Raw genomic sequence first — 21,983 nt, 5'->3', positions numbered from 1 at the left:
TGACTTCTCTCCTTCCTGAGACCCTTCTGTAAGGGGATGTTCAGGTGGCCTACAGATGGGCTTTGGGTCTCCACTCCACACTCCTCCTGTTTCACAATGATATGATTTTTTGTTCTGATGATGCCTGATACCGATCCCTTGGGTACCTCGTGATCACAGAGGCTGGTGTGCAGTCCAGCCATCTTTTAAGATTCTTCAGACTCTGCTTATAATCTCTGCACTTCAGTCCCAAATTGACATATGATGTCCCTTAGCCTAAGAGTGGTGATGTGGGGTTAAAAACTCCCTCCCTCCCCTAGTGCCCACAATATGAGTGTCCACAGGACATCACCTGCTTATGTCCCTGGAGTGCTCTACTTCACTGGAGGAAGGAAGAGGGTCTCCAAACTTCAAAGTAGCATGGAGGCAGGTGCACAACCATCGCTTTGGGACAGAGCTCCTTAGAATCTTGCTACTCAGAGGTGGTCCTCTCAGACCAGGCATTTCATCACCATCAGGGAGCTTGTTAGAAAGGCAGAATCTCTGGTCCCTATCCCAAACTCCCTGGATCAGAATCCACATCTTCACAAATTACCCAGATGATTCCTACTGATACTAGGATTTTAGACATTAGCAATAGTTGATCAGCCCAGGATCTCTGAGGCCGCGAACACAGAGACTCTCCTTTGTGCTCGCCTGGCACCCTCTTCGCGAGGTAGCAACCGAACCCCCAGGGACATCGGAGGGGCTCTGCCGAGGGCAATTTGGTGATTGGCTGCCGTGGCCACGTGACAGACGCTGGGCCTCCTGCGCGAGCGGATTGGCTCTCGCGGACGCTGACGGACAGGACCGGGGCGGGCCGGAGCCCGGCCGGAGGGGCGCGCGCGGGGGCCGGAGGGGCGAAGGCGCGAGAGCGCTAGTGCGCGTGCGCGAGCGGCAGGGCTTTCTCCGGAGCTGTCGGAGGGAGCGCGAGCGCTTCTCCCGAGGTAAGCGGCGCGCGGGGCTGCCCGCCCGGACCCCCCACGCCCGGGTCCGGCTCGGCGGGCTGGGCTGGGCGGGGGTGTAGTCTAGGGTCTGCTCGTCCCCAGAGCTCAGCTGCTGGGGTGGACGCAGATCCAGGTTCTAGCACCCCCGGGTGCCTTGGTTTCCCGTATACACCTCCCTGTCGGCCCCTCCGGGGGGGCCCGGGGACCCCGAGGGGAGGTGCCCACCCGACAGTCTGGCCTCCGCCTTTGTTTCCCGCCGGGAGGGATGCTGGCATCTGCCCCCTCCCCAGGTAAAAGGGTACTAGTGATGAGGCGGGGGCGTTGCGGCTCAGGACCCCGGCACTAAGGCTTAATTGCAGCGGAATCTGTCTTGCGGGAAAAGGAGGAAGAAAATTTAGCGTCACTTTGGCCCAGCTCTCGGGACTCGAACCTCTGGAGCCTCGGGACCCGGGCCAGACCGCTGGCGGTGGGCGACGCCGAGTTCCAGCGCGGCCGTGCCGCGGCGCCCCGCGCCTGGGCGCTGGGGTGGGGGCGGCAGGACCGGCGGGGCGAGCCGGCTGCAGCCTGGGGAGACTCTGGGCGCGCCGGACGGGCTGGGGGGCGAGCTCCTGGCCCCAGAGTTGCGCCGAAATCCGAGGCTCGGAGCCTGCCGAAGGAATCAGAGATTTATTCCAGGGCTAAGAAAATTTAAGCAGCTCTGCGCTGGCGGCAGGGCTAAGGGAGAGGCTACCCCCAAAGAACTGCACATGCATCTTAACTGATGACAGTTCAGGGAAATGCCTGCAGTGAACTGCAGAACAGGGCATCATCATACTGATTCAGGAGCACGTTTGTTTGTTTGTTTGTTTGTTTGGAAGGGAGGGGTGCCTTCTTTAAACTGAGATGTTTCTGGGGCTGCCCAAGCGAGTAATTACTTATTTTTTGTATGTTATTGGGTTGTCGGTAGAGAGAAGACGGTCTAAATTAGACCACCTTCAATTCTGCGAAAAGTGTGGGTTTAAAGGAGCGCATTTGGCTGCCAAAAGGGGCGTGGGGGGTATATCCCTTAAATCATGTTTTAAAAAGGGGGTGGGCAGGAATTTGAGAGCAGCTTAAACCTGTGCAAAGTATCCGCTACCTCTCTCTCCTCTATCCCCCTCACCCCGACCTGCAATGGCAACGGCATGCTAGGCATCCTTGTAGTAAAAGCATAAAAAGTCCCTTCAGCTTTCCACTAGTTAAGTAACTTGTTAATTTGTTGGATGTATCAGGTAATGTGCTAGGTAAGAAACTGTTCTACTAACTGCCATTAGAACACTTCTGTATTCTGGGGTTTTGATGTAATCTGCTCTGAATTTACTCGGGCATGACATGGACGAAGATCTTTCTTTACCTGCTTCCTTAGAGACAGGGAAGGGACACCTTTTGGGAGCCCTTTTGTTACTCTGACCGTTTCCCTAGGTATGTTTCTGTCAGGAAACAATCCAATCGTCTTAATACCTACCCCTCACTTTTCTGGTAAAACATGTACACTTGATAGAAAATCAGTTAAGTTGGCAATTTAAATCCAATGTGGAGGAAACACTTATATTTGTTAGGGAGAGAAAAATCCAGTGTTTGTTTATCAGCTGCTGCGAGTCAAACTTTTGCTGCGAGGTTTTCTGGAGGGAATGGAGTAAAATGGCAGGAAAGTTGCCTGGGAAGCCCTGGTAACATGACATCGATCCCCATACGGTGAAATACAAGTTGTGAATTTATGGTTTAGTACACAAAGCAAATTAATGGGCATTACTTACATTTTTGCTGAATTTTTGAGAAGTTGGTATTGGTGGTGGGGGAGGGATTTTAAAGGTTGAAAGAAGTGTGATCATTTGAAAAGCTATAGGTTGTTGGGTTTAAAGAAAAACATGTCATTTCTGTTACATAAACTACACACAAGACTCATCCTTATGTTTAAATTTAGCCTGTGTCAGGGGGTTTTGAGTCAGTTGAAAAATACTGATTGGGTTGAGCAGGGGAGGTGGGGGCGGGGATCGGGAGATTGGCAGGCTTAGTTCTTCTGGAGGGACCCGACATTTACCAGTGACCTATAGCACAAGGTTTTATTCGCTGATTCAATTACTTACAAAGCAACAACAGAATCCTTTCTTTTCTGTCCCTTGGGTCAGGGACAGAGAGGATGGAGAGCGAATGGAAGAGATTAGAGTCCAACCTGCATGCCTAAACTGTGATGTCCTTTGAGAGAGATCTGTGTCACATTGGGTAAACATAAGTGCCTTCGCTTTGAGAGGGGTCTCAGGACCTCCCTGAGGACGCTTGCTTTAAGATAGAGCTGTTACTTTGCCACAGGTGGGGCGGGGCTGCTCTTATCTGATACTGAAGCCGCAGGGAAAGAGAGCCAGGAAATGTTTAATTCAGTGAAGCTCTGCCGCTTGTATTTGGAACATTGAGGAGGCATTTCCAGGCAGAGCTGCCTCATTATTGCCTAGTCTGGCTTTGCTTTCTATGGCTTCCAGCGACCTGCCATTCTCACAAGGGAGGCTCCTGTGGAGGTTGCAAGTCTCAGGTTGTAACTATCCGTCTCCAGAAAAGAAAGGCTCACAAAAGACAGAAATCTACGCTGTTTTCCTTTCAGGTCTTTCATTCCCTTTACCCATAGGCTTCCAGAAAGCAAGCTGTGCCCTCCCTACCAGCAGATGGCACTGCTGCCTCTGTGAATTCCTGATGGGGGAGGGGGATGGAGTGCCAGTGGTTGAAGGATGGAGCTGGCAAATCATGCCAGTGTAGCCTTTCACTCACTAACTGCCCTGCAGTCACGCTACCCCCTGTAGATTTCCCTAGACGGGAACTGTGTGTGTGTGTGCGTGTGTGCGCGTGTGCGTGTGCGTGCGCGCGCTGGAGTAGAAAGTCCGGTCATGATCCTGCAGAGCTGCCGGTGGTTTCCAAAGACTCTGTGGATTGCAGCCCAACAGAAGCACTCTAGTGTACAAGATCTTGAAAAGCTGTGTGAGAGCTCAACCCATTTAAAAAACAGTATAGTTGCAAAAGCCAGAATTGTTTATAGAAGGTTGTAATAATGAAGGTTGAGGTTAATTTGCTGGGGAGGGTATGCATACAGGGGAGCAGGTTGAATGTAAAATAAGCTTCATCATATATGGGTACTGAAAGTGTGCAGCAATGTTGGTTGATTGAGCATGAGGCAGGGGTCCTGATTCAGTCAAAATTCCCAGGAATGTCATAAGTTCTCAATCTTTGCCTGTAAAGTCAGCCTGTATGTGTGGCCAGGATTCAGAAATATACATGATCAAATATAAATAAACTTGATCAATATCCAATAATTATCTACTCTGAAGACAGTGGTGAGAATATCAGTAGAAATCATGCTGGTTAATTAACACTTCAGCGTTGCCCTCAGAAAGCAAGTCAAAGTTATTCTCAAATAACTTTTTTCTATAACTTGAAAGTGCTTGAGTTATACTCGATTACCACGGCCCTTCCAGCCATCACCCCTTATGTGCTATGTAATATTCTGCATGTCCTTTGCCTGTGGCTGTGGCCCCGCCATGGAGGGCATCATCTGCTAACAAACCGGAGTGGGATGAGGTTGTGTTCTGACCTGAATGGAGGGTGTGAATGGACCACACTCTTGGTTTCATGATTATCTTACTTACTATAACTTAAAATGGCTTTAAGGAATTACATCCTACAGCTGAGAGGAGAAAGAGAACTTTCTAGAGTGACTTGAGAAAAAACTTGGCTGCTGAAGATTAGGAAGAGGTCAATGCCCACTTGGACACATCTTGCTAGAGGCCCCGGGGCATCTGTGCATTAATAAGATGCCTGGTTAGAGGGTGGGGAGAAGATACGGATAAGATTCACCTGTGAGTAGTTGTGTACCAGATTCCCTGTAATGCCGTTCTGCTGCATATAAAATGAGACTGCTGAAAGAAGCATACCAGCCTGTGTGATCTCGAGGTGTTGACGGGATCAGGTCTTTGGGCACCAGAGGACCCCAAACAAACCATCATATCCATGTGAACTACGGTGTGTGTGTGTGTGTGTGTGTGTGTGTGTGTGTGTGTGTGTAATGGAGACCCAAAACCCGTCTCTAGACAATTGGACATCCCCTCACAGAAAGGTCACAGGAAGGGACGAGCTAGGCAGGGTGCAGTATAACACTGATGAACATACAACATCCCTCGAGTTCTTTAATGTTCCCTGCCTCCCCACTACCATGACCCGAATTCTACCTTACAAATCCGGGGAGACCAGAGCATGTACAGATAAGAGCTCAAAACATAGGGAATCCAGGACAGATCAACCCCTCAGGAGCAATAATGGTAATACCATGAGGGTAGGGTGAAGGTGGGGGAAGAAAGGAGAAACTGCCCCCCCCCTCCAGAATGATGAACAACAGAAACATGGATGCGGGGAGACAGCGGATGGTGTTAGATATGAAAATAATAATAATTTATAATTTATTAAGGGTTCCTGAGGGTGGGAAGATGAGGGAGGAAGGGGAAAAAAAGAGGAGCTGATACCAAGGGCTCAAGTAGAAAGAAAATACTTTGAAAAGGATGATGGCAGGATGTATGGATTGTTATGAGAGCTGTAAGAGCCCTCAATAAAATGATTTATTAAAATTTTAAATAAGTCCACAAGAGGGTGTGAGCTCATTACCGGCAAGAACTAGGAGTGGCGTGCGCCCTGTGGCCCCACTATCTGGCTTGCCCCTGCCTGACCTTTGGACTGAACTGCACCCATCGCCAGTGGGCCATGTCCTCGAACTTTCATGGCTTCTGCTGGACATTGCCGAGATTCCCACAAGCAGGCGCCATGAGGGACCGTACTCTAGGGAGGTGGGGGTCGGGGGTGAGATGGAGCAGATTACCATTTTTCAAGCTGGTCCGGCTCTGATCATTATTCTTTGGGGGATTTTACAATATCCAACTCCTTTGAACTAGTTTAGTATCAAGTCTTATCAAAGAAATTATTACCACAGTTTCTAACAAGTATGGACATTTCTGAGCTACTTTTACACTCTGGAAATAGTATTCACAATCTGAAACCTGAAGGTTAGTTTTATGGACCTTACTAGCCAGGGTCCCCTCATTCATTTTCACTTTTGAAATAACTAGACGGCTCTTCATTAAGATGAATTTTGTAGTTGTATTGCATATGTGTTTGAGGGAGTTGGGTCTGTCTCAGTGAGGGACAGTTACACATACATGAAGACCAGAGCTTAGACTCTGGCCAGGTATACAGTGTTGCTTCTATGTGTCAATATCTCAGTCACCTGTTTTGCATGCAGTTTATACTTTATGCTCAGCATATTTGAGGTTTATGTCTGTCACTCTTTAAATGAATTCATGAGCTCGTTTTTACTACCAATGGCAAATGTTAAAATTCTGGAGCTGGCACAATGCCACTCCTCATTGCTGTGGTTAGTGTTGAGTCAGTTCGGGTTCATCTCAGAGCGATCGGCAGAAACAAACATTGCCCTGCGTTGTGCCATCGTCACTGTCAGTGTTGGGTGTGAGCCTATTGTTGCAGCCACGGTGCTAATCTGTCTCACTGGAGATCTTCCTCCGCTTGCCTGATCCCCTGCTTTAGGAAGCACGATGTCCTTCTCCACGGACTGGTCTCTTCTGAGAACATGGCCAAGGGTGTGAGATGAAGTCTCATCAGCCTCACTTCTAGGAAGCACTCTAGCTGAATTTCTTACCAAACAAATTTGTTATTTTGGTAGCCCACGATATATTTAATATTCTTTGGCAAGGCCACAATTTAAATACTTTAATTCTACTCCTGTCTTCCTGATTCATTGTTCATCTTTACCACGCATATGAGGCAATTGAAACTATTAAAGCTTGGGTCAGGTGTACCTAGTCCTCAAAGTAACATTCCTTGTTTTTTAATTTTTTTTAATACTTTACATTTTTTACAGCATATTTGTAAAAAAAACACCAAAAAAACACATCAGTACATTGTCTGAGTTCTTGACTTCTGCTTCCATGGATGTTGCTTGTGGATTTAAGTAAAATGAGATCCCACACTTTGATGTTTTATCCATTTAGCATGATGTTGCTTATCGCTCAAGCACTGATCATTTTTTTCTCTGTTGGGTTGCAAACTGGACAGAAGCTGTAGTTTTAGATCTTTATCAGGACGTCCTTCAAGTCATCTTTACTTCCAACAAGCAAGGTCGTGTCACTTTCATAAGACAGGTTTAAAATGAGTCTACTTCTCATCCTGATGCCTGCCTCTAACTCTTCATCCAGCCCAGCTTCACATATTATTTGGCACACAGATCGAGTAAATGTGGTAAAAGGACACAACAGTTACATACACCTTCTTGATTTCAAACCACGCAGTTTGGTTTGAATGACTGCCTTTTGGTAGCAGTTCTGCACGAGCACAATTAAGCGTTCCTGAATTTTCATTTTTTGCAATGTTATTCATAACTTCTTATAATCTACAGAGTCAAATGCCTGTGAATATTCAAGAAAACACCGGTAAATCTTGATCTTTGCTTTCATCGCTATGAGCAATAGTATCCTTCATATCATTGTCCTTCTTCATAGTCTGGCTTAGTCTGGAGGCTCTGCTGATACTTGTCTACCATGGGTGACCCTGCTGATATTCAAAACACCACTGGCATAGCTTCTATCTTGCTAGCACCATAGGACAAAAAACTGACAGATGAGTGGTGGCATTAGCCATTCCCTCACCAACTCAATGCCATCAAGTTGATTCTGACCCACGGTGACCCTGTAGGACAGTACAACTGCCCCGGGTGAGTTTCTGAGACTTAACTCTTCGCAGGAGTAGCAAGCTTCATCTTTCTTCAGTGGAGCAACTGATGATTTTGAACTGCTTTCCAATATATAACCCACTACAGCACCAAATCCCCAAATAGCACCCCATCCTCATGAGAATAGCTGGTTTGGGTTGTTTTTTTTTAAGGAAAAGAAAATGTATTGGTGAGGATGTGGAGATATTAGAACCCTCATTCACAGCTGGTGGGAATGAAACAGCTACTGTCACTGTAGAAAACAGTTTGGCAATTCCTCCAAAAATTAAGCATAGAATTGCCATATGAGCCAGCAGTCCGAAGACGCCCGAGGGACTTGAAGTCCGGGATGTAATGGGGGCCTGCGCAGCAATGTTTATTGCAGCGTTATATTCACAGTAGCCCAAATTTGGAAACAACAAAAATGTCTACCAAAAATGAATGGAAAAACTAAATGTGGTAATATGGATAATGGACTGTTATTCTGCCTTCAAGCAAAGTGACATGTGTGCTCCAGCATGATGGGTCTTGAAAACATTAAGGGGGCTTCACAAGGTTCGTGGGAAATGGAATTTAAAGATAAGGGAATTCTTCCATGAACCTTTGAGTTTCTGAGACTTTAAATTTGTATGGGAGCAGACAGTCTCCTGTTTCTCTTCTGGAGTGATGGGTGGGTTTGAACTGCTGACCTTGTGGTTAATATAAAATGCATAGCCCACTGTAGTAATCTGGGTACTTTAGAGAAACAAATCCACATAAACTCATGTATAAGAGAGTTTTATATAAAGGTTAAGTGCACATCAAGAAACCATCCCAACCCAGTGCTGCCCAAACCCACAAGTCCAACATTAACCCAGATCTCCAACACAAATCTACAAAGTTCTCCTCAATTGCACAAAACACACACTGTGACACCGACTGCAAGAGGACAGTGAACGTGTAAGCATCTCAGTGCTGGCAGGGGTCTGTCTCTATGCGGCTGCTCCAGCACCCAGGGCTGCATTGGGGTAGGTCCATGTGGGGATGTCTTGCAGGAAGTGAGCCTTGCCAGCTGAAGCAGGGAACTGGCTAAGGCAGCTGCATCCTCGTCCAATCATCACAGAGCAAGAGACCCGAGGACTCAAAAGGTGAGGCTCACTGGGCCATTTATCTCTCCGCCCTTCAATTAACCTCATATGTGTTTATTGGTCAGGTTGGCACAATAAACTTTAACTAACTCACCCACTATATCCCCAAGAATCCAATTGCTGGTGGTGTTCGGTACCAGTGAGTTGGTTCTGACCCATAGCAACCCTATGTATAACAGAACAAAACACTGCCTGGTCCTGCACCATCCTCACACCTATTCCTATGCTTGAGTCCACTGATGGATTAATTCAAGCTCTTCATTTTTTGGACGGAAGTTTTCATTCAGAAACTGACTCACCTGACAGAGCTAGGTAGTGGAAGAAAATTAGTTAGGGAACTAAGACCCAAGCTTGGGACACATCTTGGGCTTTCGTTTCCCAGGGCTGCCTCCCTTCATCTGCCATTAGGACAGAGAATATGCTGCATCTTCAGGGCTGGCGCCAAGACAGTTCTCAGAGTAAGTCTTTATTGTGGGATTTTAAAGCCATGGCATGGGTATGGTGTGGAGTTTGGGCAGAAACTCGAGCGCAGGCTTTGTAGCTCATTCTCTTCTTCCCTGACTAATCGGCAGTCGGGAGCTTTTGATTGTGTATCTTTTTTTCTTTTTAAAAAATTTGCATACTGTTTCCTGTAAGAAACAATTTTCACTATGCTAGAAGTGTTCTTCCCAAATCACATTCTTAAATTGAGGTCCATGAACTCCCTAGGGACTCTGTGGATAAAAGAATACTTCCATAGAATTGGTTGCTTTTAAAATACTTTCCCTGCAGCAATACATATATAACAAAAACTAGCTACTTTAACCATTTTTCAGTATACTATTCTGAGCCATGAATCAGTCACCAGATTGTACAACCATCACCACTATCCATCTGCAGAAGTTCTTTATCATCTCAAGAAGATGCTCAGAACGCGTCATACATCATTTAGCGATAGCGCCGTCTCCCCCCCGCCCCCAAGTCCCTGGGAACCAAGAATAAGCTTTCGTCTCTATGCATTTGCCTATTTCAGATGCTTCATATAGGTGGGATCAAATATTTTTGCCCTTTGTGTCTGATTGACTTCATTTAGCATAATGTTTTCAAGGTGCATTCATGAAGTAGCAGGTACCTGAATTCCGTTTTTTTCCTAATAACTGAGCAGCAGTCCAGTTTGTGTATATGTTTACCCATCCTCTCCCTGAGGGACTCTCAGGATTGTTTTCACCTCGTGTTGATTGTGAATAGTGCTGCGATGAAAATTGGGACACACATATCTGTTGAAGACCCTGCTTTCAAGTCTTTGGGGTATACACCTAGGAGTGGCCTTGCTGGGTCATCTGGTAGCTCGATGTTGAACTTCTTGACAAACTGCCAAACTGGTTTTCACAGTAACAGCACCATTTACAGCCCCACCAGCAATGCACCACAGTTCCAGTTTCTCCACACGGCTCCTTTTTAATCCTTTGTATTTTATCGTACACATTTTGCACATTATTCTGAGAAGGGAGTCCTTGGCTTCAAGAGACAGCCAGAGGAGCCTCTGGCAGAAACAGAACTAATAGTACTCAAGTCTATTGTAGAGTTGGAAAATCCCAGGAAGGGAGAAAGATTGACTGAGAAGCTAACGGCATTACGATGGGAGAGGGTTTCACTGTGTCACATGGAAGCTCTTAGTAGGATTTTAACCTTTATTAATTAACCTTTTTCAAGTTGTTCATCAACTTGATGTCAATATGAAGGAGATTCGCAAAGTTTGTGGAAAATAACCATGATCTCTTAATACCATTCGCCATGGGTTTCTTAAAGTCCTCTCACAGCTACCCATCTTTTGTTAATAATGAGTATGTAAATGTGGATTTCCATTGAGCATCCCTTGCGCAGTGTGTTCATCCTAATCTCAGCTACCCATCTTTTGTTAATAATGAGTATGTAAATGTAGATTTCCATTGAGCATCCCTTATGCAGTGTGTTCATCCTAACCCCACCAGGACACTGCCAAATGCGCTCTGCTTTACTGGCAGTGACAGGCTTGCCAAGAGGCTACCTTTCCGCCACTCGGACTTGGTTACAGATAGTCTCTGCCTTTCTACTCATGACTCGGGAGCTTTTGTCTCCTGTCATTTACTTCTGAGATCCCGTCCCTCCTCTTCTACTATAAGTTCCTAGAACTTACCAAGATCTGAGAGAGGTGAGATCATTGAGGTGCCAGGAATTCATTTTTTAATAAGATCTGTGAGTTTCTTTGCCTCCAGGTATAATACAGCAAGAACTCTTCCTTTCAAGGGAAGTTATTTATTTCTCTTTTCTCATTCCAGTCCCAAGTTCTTACTGCTTCTAATTTTCCCTGAATAAGAGTGGCTCAGAGTTTACTGGAAACACATTATTGTTTTTGTGAGAACGTGTGCAAGAATGAATTTGCTTTCCAGTCACATTTAGGAAACTAGGGAGTATGGCTTCGGTAGGGATCACTGCATTTTGTTGTTGTTGGTTTTCTTTTATAATTATTTTATTAGGGGCTCATACAACTCTTATCACAATCCATACATACATAAATTGTATAAAGCACATTTGTACATTCGTTACCCTCATCATTCTCAAAACATTTGCTCTCCATGTAAGCCCCTGGCATCAGCTCCTCATTTCCCCCCTCCCTCCCTGTACCCTCTCCCCCATGAAGCCTTGATGATTTATAAATCATTATTATTTTGTCATATCTTACACTGTCTGATGTCTCCCTTCACCCACTTTTCTGTTGTCCATCCCCCAGAGAGGAGGTTATATGTGGATCCTTATAATCGGTTCCCCCTTTCCACCCCACCTCCTGGAATCACTACTCTCACCACTGGTCCTGAAGGGATCATCTGTCCTGGATTCCCTGTGTTTCCAGTTCTTATCTGTACCAGTGTATATCCTCTGGTCCAACCAGATTTGTGAGGTAGAATTGAGCTCATGATAGTGGGGTGGGGAGGAAGCATTTAGGAACTAGAGGAATGGGGGGGTGCAGTTGCCTACAGATGGGCTTTGGGTCTCCACTCCTCATTCCCCCTCATTCACAATTATATGCTTCTTTTTTAATTCTTTGACGCTTGATACCTGATCCCTTCGACACCTCATGATCACACAGGCTGGTGTGCTTCTTCCACGTGGGCTTTGTTGCTCTTGCTAAATGGCCGCTTGTTTATCTTCAAGCCATTAAGACCCCAGATGCTGTATCTTTTGATAGCCAGGCACCATCAGCTTTCTTCACCACATTTGCTTATGCATCTATTTATCTTCAGCGAGCATATCAGGGAGGTGAGCACACAATGATATGATTTTTTTTTGGTTCTTTGATGCCTGATAACTGGGATCACTGCACCTTAAAGAGCGTTTGCCTGAACAGTCCCTGGCTATGCTCCCTGACTGCTTGCCCATGCTCAGTATGGTGGCCTGTGGTGGCGAATTCCATTTTCTGGTGCCTTTTAGATCTGGGCTTGAATAATAATTTTTCTAGCTTTATAGAAGAATAAAAAATATCTTTTGTTTTAGAAGGTTAGCATTGGTTTTATATAAGACAGAAAAGGTGTAAACTTTCTACATTCTACCACACTGTTGAATCATTTTTAAAATTGTGTCATTCTCAGCATTGTAAACCCTATGATTTCTGGATTCAAACTGACCAACAGCAGTCCATTTCAGCTTATTATTACCTAGAATATTTATCTTTATGCCCTCCATTTCATTTTTAAAGACTTCCAACTTTCCCAGATTCATCTTTGTATTTCCAAGTTCCGATGATTAGATTTTTGCAGCTGTTTCTTCTGCCTCGTCAGCAAATGAAGGTTCTGAAGACTTTACTCAGCAGGTGTTACTCCATCGAAGTCATTTTAGCTGACTACTTGGAGAGGGCTCTTCCTCGATCCCATTTTGCGTGCCTTCCCACCCGAGGGGCTTACCTGTTGGCACCATCTCTGACAGTGTTCTGCTTCTGTTTGTTAAGTTTTCAGTAACCGACAATGGTTCCACCGTCCTTAGATTGGAAGCTCTGCTGAAACCTTGTCACTTTAAGTGGCTCTGCTAGTATTTGGAATACCAGTGACCTAGCCTCCAGCATCACAGTGACGCAGAAACTACCGCACTGTGACCAACTGGCAGACAAGTGGCCTGTCGTGAAAGTAACATTTTTCTGAGATCATCCAATAAACCTTATTGCAGTACATTCACAAGGAGCTGCCTGAGGTTTAGGCCCGATTCAGAAGAGGACATGGAACAAGGGATGTTATTGCTGATGGCAGGTAGATCTTGGCTGGAAGAAGAGAATACCAGAAAGAAGTTTACTTGTGTTTCATGAACTGCACACAGGCATCGGATTGTGTGTCATAATAAACTACAGACAGCCTAGAAAAGAATGGGGATTCCAGAACACTTCATTGTGCTCATACAGAACCTGTACATGGATGAAGAGGAAGTTATGGGAATTAATCAAGGGCACGTGGCATGGTTTAAAATCAGGAAAGGCGTGTGTCAGGGTTGTATCCTCTCACCGTACTTATTTAGTCTGTATGCTGGGCAAAGCATCAGAGAAGCTGGCTTATCTGAAGATGAATGCAGCATCAAGGCAGGAGGAAGGCTTATTAATAGTCTGTGATATGCAGATGACACAACCTTGCTTGCTGAGAGTGAGAAGGGCCTGAGATTCTTGCTGCTGCAGATCAGGAACTGCAGCCTTTAGTATAAAGAAAACCAGAATTCTCACAATTGGACCAATAGATAACCTCACGGTAAATGGAGAAAAGATTGAAGTTCTCAAGGATTTTGTCTTGCTTCGATCCAAAATCAGTACCCATGGAATCAGGAGTCAAGAGATTAAGCATGTTTCATGAGAAAATTGCTGCACAAGACCTCTTTAAAGTGTTGAAAGCAAGGATATTACTTTGAGACCTGAGGGACACCCAACCCACGCCATGGCATTTTTCAGCTGGTTTATATGCATGTGAAAATTGGATATTGAATATGGAAAACCAAAGGAAAATCAAAGCATCTGAGCTTTGGTGTTGATGAGGAATATGGTAAATGCCATGCATGGACCGCCAAAAGCACAAGCAGATCTGTCTTGGGAGAAGTACAGCCAGACGGTTCCTTAGAAGCAAAGATGGCGAGACGAGACTTCATCTCATGTTCTTTGGACATATTATCAGGAGAGATCTGGAGAAGGACGTCATGCTTGTAAAGGAGAGGGGCAACTAAAAAGGAGGCAGCCCTTGTTGAGATGAAGTGACACAGTGGCCGCGACACTGTGCTCAAACATAAGAACGATAGTGACAAGGCTGTGGGACCAGCTGTGTCTCCTTCGGTTGCACACAGGGTCGCTTGGAGTTGGAACCGACTGGATGACACCTAACAGCAATAGCCACAACGAGAAATTGCAAGAGCGTTATTTTGGAAGGGGGCACCATAGCCTCTCTTCATCTGTTTCCGTTTAAGTAAAGGGAATAAAGGGATTTCCTGTTGTCCAAACTCGGTGACTCTCAAATATATGCGATATTGATACTCAACAGTTCTGAAAACTACTGGCTAGTTGGGGCTTCATTGGTGATCTCTTAAAGTCAGGATTTCTGCAAATCACTTGGTAGTTTGCACAACGATTCCTTAACCTCTCTCTGCCCACTCACTCTCCGCCTGTTCCTCTGAGGACAGCAACACTGGCATCTGCTAGGAACCCACCAGAAAAACGCCGTTGAAGCCTGCCCCGAACCTGCCCTCCACCATGTCCTCCCAATTAGAAGCTACATTTTGCCAAGATGCTCAGGTTATGGACAAGCACATGAAAGTCTGAGAAGGGCTCTTTGGCCTCATTTTGAGAGTCTCATCGTGACCTTTGGAGGCAGGAGAGTCTTTTACAGTTAAGGAAACCAAAACTCAGAATCATTAAATAAGTCAAGGTGATTGAGGACTGAGTCTTAGCCAAAATCGCTTACTCCAAACCGAAAGCTGTCATCTGAGTTGGGCTCACCTTTTACTACACCTTGTACTACCGCGACACCCCACAGCCCAGCAGCCCACACGACGGGTCCCAGCCAGCAGTGCAAAGTATTACACACCACTTACGGGGAAAAGAGACAAACACAAAAAGCTAACCTCCCATGCCAGCTCCTCCATCTGTTCTCTACTCCTGTCTGCCTTAGAAGGCGAGAACTCCAAAGGGGAACCTTGGAAAGTATGCTTTAAAGATGTCAGGACTGTTGTCAGCCTGGGCCCTGGATCACTGTAGCAGGGAGGCCTACCCTACTGAGTGACCTTTCACCTGTCCACTATGCCTGCAGGAGGCAAAGTAAACTTTGAGTGAGGTCAAGCCACTGTTTGTGTTTGGGTTATTTGGTAAGCTTTCAACCAACTCTAACAAATATACTCAAGCAGTAACTCAGTACCGCTGAAGTTATGTGTCTCTTGGCCTAATAGAGTCTTTCCATTTTTTGTCTTTGGCAGCTGGTGATCGATCAGCTGATCGATCGATCAAGGTTCAGGATGCAGAAGTGAGTGAGCGGTGAAAATCAGCAGAGCCGATGGGTTGTGAAGATGTAAGTGCGTCTGAAGGTCACACTCTCTACTCCAGGGTAAGGCAAAGGCAGGCTCTGCTACCATTTTTCTGGCTTGGTCATAAGCTTCCCGATCTCTTGGAGTTAGTGCTGTGGGCTGCCCTTCCCTGCCTGTGGAAGGCCCCGTGCCTTTTGTGATTCAAAGCACAGACACCCTGCATACCAATCATTACCAACAGAAAAGCACTACCAGGGCCATGGAAGGGCATCCATTCTGTGCCTAGAAGTATCTTAGGAGTTATTAGGGGTCTATTTATTTGAGATGTGGTTATTCCAGAAACAGGGAGAAGTTGTTGGGGCTGCCTATGATGGGGTCTGCCTGCCTTTTGTTTGGTGCCATTAACAGATGGATAGCTCTGCCAGTTCCCTTGCCCACCATCCATTCCTCCTCCAAGGATCTTTTCATTAATTACTACTTGCCCCAGGCTGGCAGCAGCTGGCCATGGAGTCGAAGGTCCCAGGGTGGGTGGACACCAGTATTAGCAAAGCATGTGGGTCTGCCAGTGCCACTTTATCCACAGCCTCTGGTGGTCACCCAGACGCTTGCTCCTCACCTGCTTGCAGTGCCTGGTCGTTGAGCACTCAGCTGCTGACCAAAAGGATGGTGCTGGGAGCCGCCCGGAAGCCCCGTGGGAAAAAAGCATGCGGATGTGACTGCAGGCATCTATCACCAGTGGGCCGAGCCAGGCATTGGCGCTGGGAGCAAGAGAAGCCAGGCTGGCTTTGAGCGTTCCTTGGTGCTGAAGACTCTTGAGGCCCGAAGGAGAAGTCCCCTCTCAGCTGTGCCCCCTCCCAGAGTCCAGATGGAAGTCTGGGAAGGAGAGGACAACACCTCTTGTTTTGAGCTCGACAGGTTGAACTAGACGCCTTGAAATGAAAATGACAATGACAATTGATAAAATTGAAGCAAAGCCGAGGATGATTAGGAAAGAGGAACTTGGAGAAAAAACTCACAAAGTTGTGTTTCCTTAAAAACCCGGTGGAAGTGTCACTTTAAGCCTGAGTCTGTGGAGCCCTTGCTAGATACTGCCCCATCCCTGGACTCAGACAGGGCCACACGAACGGCTGAGGTCCTGAGGTCCCTCCTGTGGCTTAGCAATGAATACAATTCACTGAACAAAATAGACAGTTAGGGGCTGGAGCTCTCTAGAGATTCCCGTCAGCATACATCAGGGCTGCTCAGGAGTGATGCTCATGCAGGGAGATAAGCAAGCAGAGAAAAGGCGGCTGTCGAGCTGATTAATCAGCCACTGGCGAGGCTGGGTGAGCCACCAGGCCCAGCAGGCCAGAGCTCCGGGGCTGCGGCTGAGCCTGGGGGTCGCTAAGGGGGGGATCTGGAGTTGGACTCTGATAGCTCTAGTCGTTCTTGCTTTCTGGCTCTTGTCTATCACGGTTTTAAAAGAATGTAAGTAGAAAGCCTGGCATGTTAGAAATAACACTTGACTGGCATGTGTAAATACTGCACCGTGACAAACCTGTGAAGGAAGTCATTCTTTAACAATCAATTAGCAGCCAGAGAAAACAGTCCTAGAGATATAGGCAGACCACAGTTTATGAAAGAGAGCTATCCCCGAATGTTTCTTTATGTTGAATTTGTGGGTAAGTTGGAATCGGTGCACATCATTCTAAAATCCTGCTAGCAGCAAGCGAAGGTGGTTGCTAGGAAGAATTGTTGAGAGCAGGGTTGGTTCATTTGTTTTAAAGTATGGCCAAATTGACATGAGAACTGAGGTCACGTGCATAGGAGTTGTCCATCAGTGGGCATTGGTAACCTGGGGACTTACTATACCAGGAGACCAGAGTTTTTCAATCTTAGTGTAGTTTTTTTTTTGATGTATACAATTCTTAAACAATCAAAGCATCTGTAGATATGCCAGGTGTCTCTTGCGGGAGGATGTTTTAAAATAGCCCCAGTTGAGAATATAGGAGAGAGAGGAATTTAATCTTACTCTGAATTTCTCTGGGACTGTGTTTTTATGGTTGAACCTCATTGCACCTCAGCTTCCTTACCTGTTAACCTGTAAAGTAGACACAGACTAGGGAAGTACCATGCATAGTACTGCGTGGCAGTTTTGGGGCTCTGTGGATACTGAGATACAACATCTCCCCACATTTCTAGGACCCAAATATCACTCTTGGTCTTTATTTGGGCAGGAACTGAGGGGCAACTGAGGGGAAGTAGTCGGGCAAAGGCTTAGTGGTGTGGGCAATGATGAACAATACTGGCATCTGAGTATACTCGAAGGAGTCATGTCCGAGTTCGTGTGTGATAGTGTGTTCTAGATGCAGACCTCCTTTGGGAGAGCTAGGAAGGAGGAAGGCGGAGGGCATAGACAGGAGGCTGCTCAGAAACGCAGTAAAGAAACTGCATTGAATGCGGTGATCTCTGAATGTGAAAGTGACATATACAACGACCTAAAGAAGCAACCAGCAAAATATCAAAAAGCTTTGAAGCGGTTGCTAATCCAGACACAATTTGCAGTAATATAATAAAGACTGGAGTATATTTGGAGAAGTTTCCTTACTCTAGAGCAGCGGTTCTCAACCTGTGGGTTGCCACCCTTTCACAGGGGTCGCCCAATCTATAACAGTAGCAAAATTAAAGTTATGAATTAGCAATGGAAATAATGTTATGGTTGGGGGTCCCCACACATGAGGAGCTGTGTGAAAGGTTGTGGCATCAGGAAGGTTGAGGACCCCTGGTCTAAAGTCTTTACATTTGTTTCCTTCCTTCTTTTGGAATTTGGAAAGAGGTTGTCTTCAATATATCCCTCTATAGGGGATAAACGTTTTACTATCATGTGTCTGTGTTTTTATTACTTTCCCAGAATGGTGTGTCGGAAAGGTGAACAAGGCTGTAATCCTGAGTGAACTACCTGGTTTAATAGAAAACATCACCTTGATGCTTAGAGTAGGCCAGTGGAGGGATAAGAAAATGCGGGTTCTGGACTCTCTAGCATGAGGCACATTCCAAACATTGTAAGACAGAGATGGACAAATCTTGGATCTAATATGTAGAGAAGCCACTTCAGACAGGTGGCCTAGTTTATTTACATACTGTCCTGCATTTACATAGTGTTAAGCATTAGGCAAAACTTGTAGGAATTGTTGGTAGGATACCCATGTTACAAAATAAAGAAGCACCCACCGTGGAAGAAAGGGGCCACTGAACAAAGCTCAGCTTGGGTAGAGGAAGGATGCTGTTTGATGTTACTTATTGGTCCAATTGTGAGGATTTCCCCCCTTATGTTGAGATTCTAATCCATACTGAAGGCTGTAGTCTTTGATTTTCATGAGTAAGTACTTCCTGGATGTAGGCAAACAAGACTGTGTCATCTGCATAGCAAAGGTTGTTCATGAGTCTTCTCCCGATCCTGATGCCACATTCCTCTTTACATTGTCCAGCTTCTCAGATTATTTGTTCCACAGACCTACTGACTAGTATGGTGAAAGGATACAACCCTGGCACACAGGGTTCCTGATTTCAGACCCTGCAGTGCTCCTTTGTTCTCTTCACATGCCTGCCTCTTGGTGTATGTTTCGATTCTGCACAATGAAGTCTTCTGGAACTCGCAGTCTTCGCTGTATTATCCATAATTTGTTATGATCCACACAGGTTGAGTACTTTTGCATAGTCAAAAAAAAAAAACCCACAGGAAAATGTCTTTCTGGTATTCTGTTTACACCCAAAGTGCATAGGAAGTGAGCAATTCCTCATTCCACACCCCTTTAAAACCCAGTAGAGGCACTCCCTGTAGATACACCGCTGTGACCATTTTTAAATTACCTTCAGCAGATTGTTACTTGCATGTGAAATTAATGACATAGTTTAATAATTTCTGCATTCTTTTGGGTTCTCTTTCTTTGGATTGGTTTATTTATTTATTTTTAAATTTTTACAGTCGGTTGCTCTTCCAGATTTCTTGACATCGATGAATGAGCGCTTCTAGCGTTGCATCTGTTGGTTGAAACATCTCCGTTGGTCTTTCCTCAATTCCTAGAGCCTTGTTTTGCATCGGTGCCTCTAGTGGACCTCTTCATTCAGTACTGTTGGTTGTTGACTGTCGACCAGTGTGTGTGTGTGTGTGATTCCAGTGACTCTATTTCCTTCCATTTTCTTTTCATTCTTCCTGTGTCATTCAGTATTTTGCCCATAGACCCTATCAATATTTCAACCCGAGACTTGAATTTTTTCGCCAGTTCTTTCCGCTTCTGGAGTGCCAAGTGTGTGCTTCCCGTTTGGCTTTCTAATTCGAGGTTGAGGCTGGTACACATTTCATTCTAATGCTTGACTGTTTCTTCTCAAGCAACCCTGTGAAGTCTTCCGTTCAGTTCTTTTACTTCATAGTTCTCTGCAGTTTCTCCACGTCCTAGAGGAAGCTTCAGACGCTCGTCTGACATCTGTCCTGGCCTTTTCTTTCCCGGTTTTTGAATGACTTTTGGTTTCTTCATATATTATATCCTTGATGTCACCCCACAACTCATCTCGTCTTTAGTCTTTGGTCACTTCTGTTTAATACGTCAAATGTGTTCTCATGATTCCTAAATTCAGGAGGGGCATACACTCAAGGTCTGTTTTGGCTCTCACGGGCTTGTTTTAGTTTTCTTCTGCTTCAGCCTGAACTTGCACATGAGCAATTGATGCTCTGTCCCACCTTCTGCTCTTAGCCTTGTTTTGCTGATGATAGTGAGTTTCTCTATTGTCTTTTCCCCCTAATGTGGTCATTTTGATTCATGTGGATTCTCCAGGTCCATGTATAAAAGTACTGTTTATTTGTTGAAAAAAGGTATTTGTAATGGTTTTACAAAATTTTATCATGCAATCTTTCACAGTCCATTTTAGCTCAGAAATGTCTAGGGTATAGCTCTTTATGGGTTTCCTTTCATTTTTGAGAACGTCCAGCTTTCCGAGCTCTGTGCTTTGTGCATTCGGCATTCCAGTTACTAGTGGATGTTTGCAGCTGTTTCTTCGCATTTGGAGTCATGCTCCATCAGCAAGTGAAGGCCCAACAGACTTTAACCATGTCGACTTTGGGGGATGCAGCTCTCTCCCAGATATATTCTGTGTACCTTGTAGCCTGAGGGATTCACCCTCCAGCACCATGTCAATGATCTGCTATTCCTAAGGTTTTCACTGGCCAGTTTTCTTCTGAAGTAGATGGATAGGTCCTACTTCCTTGCTACTTTAGTCTAGGATCACTGACGAAGCCTGCCCACCATGGGTGACCCTCGAGTGTTTAGAGTACTGGCGACAGAGCTTCTAGCTTCACAGCAACGTGACACCACAGTAAGGCAAACTCAAGGTCGTGCTGGAGTGCAGGTGGTGCACTTGTAGTTTATTCTAGTGCTGCTTAAAGTCTGATCTAAGACCAGTCCTTCAGAATTTCTGGGAATGTGTTAGGAAATGAGCTGATTCAAGGAACCCAAGCCGAAGGTGAATTGTGAGAATGATGAAGGCAATGAATGTATAAGGGTGCTTTACTCAATTGATGTATTTATGGATTGTGATAAGAGTTGTATGAGCCCCAATAAAATTATTTGAAAAAAAAAGAAATTTAAATTATTGGGCCTCAATTCAGACCTACTAGATTGGGCTAGAGTCCAATAATCTGCATTCTAATAAGCCTTCTAGGCAATTCTGATGTTCAATAAATCTTGAAATTTTCTGTTCTAGTCCTTCATGATACAGTGAAATCTCATGAATAGTGTCTTTGCATGTATGAAGAAGAAATTAAGAAATTATCTTAGCTGGTGCCCAGCTATCAAAAGATGTAGCATCTGGGGTCTTAAAGGCTTAAAGATAAACAAGCAGCCATCTAGCTCAGAAGCAACAAAGCCCACATGGAAGAAGCACACCAACCTGTGTGATCACGAGATATCGAAGGGATGATGTATCAGGCATCAAAGAACAAAAAATCATATCATTGTGAATGAGGGGGAGTGTAGATTGGAGACCCAAAGCCCATCTGTAGGCAACTGGACACCCCTTACAGAAGGATTGTGGGGAAGAGACGAGCCAGTCAGGGTGCGGTGTACCAATGATAAAACAAAACTTTTCTCTAGTTCTTAAATCCTTCCTTCCTGCCACCCCCACCCCAGGCCCCATATCATGATCTCAATTCTACCTTACAAATCTGGTTAGACCAGGGGATGTACACTGGTACAAACAGGAACTAGAAACACATGGAATCCAGGACAGATGATCCTTTTAGGACCAGTGCTGAGAGTGGTGATACCCAGAGGCTGGATGGAAGGTGAGGTGGAAAGGGGGAACCAATTAAAAGGATCCACATATAACCTCCCCCTTGGGGGATGGACAACAGAAAAGTAGGTGAAGGGAGACTTCAGACAGTGTAAGATATGACAAAATAATAATTTATCAATTATCAAGGATTTATGAGGGAGCGGGAGTGGGGAGGGGGCAGGAAATGAAGAGCTGATACCAAGGGCTTAAGTAGAAAGCAAATGTTTTGAGAATGATGATGGCAACAAATGTACAAATATGCTTGACACAATGGATGGATGTATGGATTGGGATAAGAGTTGTATGAGCCCCCAATAA

At 45.4% G+C, this 21,983-nt stretch overlaps 1 protein-coding gene across 3 annotated transcripts in view; it reads left to right on the top strand.

Moving 5' to 3' along the window:
* The first annotated feature begins 855 nt into the window (after positions 1-855).
* TMEM108 (transmembrane protein 108) overlaps positions 856-21,983 on the top strand; it is a 360,974-nt gene continuing 339,846 nt past the window's right edge. For 2 of the 3 annotated variants that reach the window (XM_075546918.1, XM_075546917.1), the window contains exons 1-2: positions 856-965; positions 15,312-15,439. The gene's annotated coding sequence lies outside the window, so the exon portion shown is untranslated. The remainder of the gene's footprint in view (positions 966-15,311; positions 15,440-21,983) is intronic. The other variant, XM_075546920.1, reaches the window with a different exon arrangement.

This window comes from Tenrec ecaudatus, chromosome 4, assembly GCF_050624435.1.
Source record: "Tenrec ecaudatus isolate mTenEca1 chromosome 4, mTenEca1.hap1, whole genome shotgun sequence".
Taxonomy (NCBI): Eukaryota; Metazoa; Chordata; class Mammalia; order Afrosoricida; family Tenrecidae; genus Tenrec; species Tenrec ecaudatus.
Note: the sequence above shows the minus strand (reverse complement) of the source record. Positions and strands in the feature narration are given on the sequence as shown.